Below are 2,587 nucleotides of genomic sequence, written 5' to 3' on the forward strand. Positions count from 1 at the left end.
GAGAAAAATGCAAAGGTACAAGACAGCTTTTCCTTGCCAATATCTCTCTTTTGCAAAGAGCTGCGCATTGGAAAATTCAGGGCTATGTCGTGTAGATGATGGCCTAACAGGAGGCTTTAAAATTTTCTTTCTAGTGTCCTTCGTTTGGTAGAAAAATGCAAAGGTACAAGACAGCTTTTCCTTGCCAATATCTCTCTTTTGCAAAGAGCTACGCATTGGAAAATTCAGGGCTATGTCGTGTAGATGATGGCCTAACAGGAGGCTTTAAAAATTTCTTTCTAGTGTCCTTCGTTTGGGAGAAAAATGCAATGGTACAAGACAGCTTTTCCTTGCCAATATCTCTCTTTTGCAAAGAGCTGCGCATTGGAAAATTCAGGGCTATGTCGTGTAGATGATGGCCTAACAGGAGGCTTTAAAATTTTCTTTCTAGTGTCCTTCGTTTGGGAGAAAAATGCAAAGGTACAAGACAGCTTTTCCTTGCCAATATCTCTCTTTTGCAAAGAGCTACGCATTGGAAAATTCAGGGCTATGTCGTGTAGATGATGGCCTAACAGGAGGCTTTAAAATTTTCTTTCTAGTGACCTTCGTTTGGGAGAAAAATGCAAAGGTACAAGACAGCTTTTCCTTGCCAATATCTCTCTTTTGCAAAGAGCTGCGCTTTGGAAAATTCAGGGCTATGTCGTGTAGATGATGGCCTAACAGGAGGCTTTAAAATTTTCTTTCTAGTGTCCTTCGTTTGGGAGAAAAATGCAAAGGTACAAGACAGCTTTTCCTTGCCAATATCTCTCTTTTGCAAAGAGCTGCGCATTGGAAAATTCAGGGCTATGTCGTGTAGATGATGGCCTAACAGGAGGCTTTAAAATTTTCTTTCTAGTTTCCTTCGTTTGGGAGAAAAATGCAAAGGTACAAGACAGCTTTTCCTTGCCAATATCTCTCTTTTGCAAAGAGCTGCGCATTGGAAAATTCAGGGCTATGTCGTGTAGATGATGGCCTAACAGGAGGCTTTAAAATTTTCTTTCTAGTGTCCTTCGTTTGGGAGAAAAATGCAATGGTACAAGACAGCTTTTCCTTGCCAATATCTCTCTATTGCAAAGAGCTGCGCATTGGAAAATTCAGGGCTATGTCGTGTAGATGATGGCCTAACAGGAGGCTTTAAAATGTTCTTTCTAGTGTCCTTCGTTTGGGAGAAAAATGCAATGGTACAAGACAGCTTTTCCTTGCCAATATATCTCTTTTGCAAAGAGCTGCGCATTGGAAAATCAGGGCTATGTCGTGTAGATGATGGCCTAACAGGAGGCTTTAAAATGTTCTTTCTAGTGTCCTTCGTTTGGGAGAAAAATGCAATGGTACAAGACAGCTTTTCCTTGCCAATATCTCTCTTTTGCAAAGAGCTGCGCATTGGAAAATTCAGGGCTATGTCGTGTAGATGATGGCCTAACAGGAGGCTTTAAAATTTTCTTTCTAGTGACCTTCGTTTGGGAGAAAAATGCAAAGGTACAAGACAGCTTTTCCTTGCCAATATCTCTCTTTTGCAAAGAGCTGCGCATTGGAAAATTCAGGGCTATGTCGTGTAGATGATGGCCTAACAGGAGGCTTTAAAATGTTCTTTCTAGTGTCCTTCGTTTGGGAGAAAAATGCAATGGTACAAGACAGCTTTTCCTTGCCAATATCTCTCTTTTGCAAAGAGCTGCGCATTGGAAAATTCAGGGCTATGTCGTGTAGATGATGGCCTAACAGGAGGCTTTAAAATTTTCTTTCTAGTGACCTTCGTTTGGGAGAAAAATGCAAAGGTACAAGACAGCTTTTCCTTGCCAATATCTCTCTTTTGCAAAGAGCTGCGCATTGGAAAATTCAGGGCTATGTCGTGTAGATGATGGCCTAACAGGAGGCTTTAAAATTTTCTTTCTAGTGTCCTTCGTTTGGGAGAAAAATGCAAAGGTACAAGACAGCTTTTCCTTGCCAATATCTCTCTTTTTCAAAGAGCTACGCATTGGAAAATTCAGGGCTATGTCGTGTAGATGATGGCCTAACAGGAGGCTTTAAAATTTTCTTTCTAGTGACCTTCGTTTGGGAGAAAAATGCAAAGGTACAAGACAGCTTTTCCTTGCCAATATCTCTCTTTTGCAAAGAGCTGCGCATTGGAAAATTCAGGGCTATGTCGTGTAGATGATGGCCTAACAGGAGGCTTTAAAATTTTCTTTCTAGTGTCCTTCGTTTGGTAGAAAAATGCAAAGGTACAAGACAGCTTTTCCTTGCCAATATCTCTCTTTTGCAAAGAGCTACGCATTGGAAAATTCAGGGCTATGTCGTGTAGATGATGGCCTAACAGGAGGCTTTAAAATTTTCTTTCTAGTGTCCTTCGTTTGGGAGAAAAATGCAATGGTACAAGACAGCTTTTCCTTGCCAATATCTCTCTTTTGCAAAGAGCTGCGCATTGGAAAATTCAGGGCTATGTCGTGTAGATGATGGCCTAACAGGAGGCTTTAAAATTTTCTTTCTAGTGTCCTTCGTTTGGGAGAAAAATGCAAAGGTACAAGACAGCTTTTCCTTGCCAATATCTCTCTTTTGCAAAGAGCTGCGCATTGGA

Source organism: Pseudophryne corroboree, unplaced genomic scaffold, assembly GCF_028390025.1.
Source record: "Pseudophryne corroboree isolate aPseCor3 unplaced genomic scaffold, aPseCor3.hap2 scaffold_392, whole genome shotgun sequence".
NCBI classification, from domain to species: Eukaryota; Metazoa; Chordata; class Amphibia; order Anura; family Myobatrachidae; genus Pseudophryne; species Pseudophryne corroboree.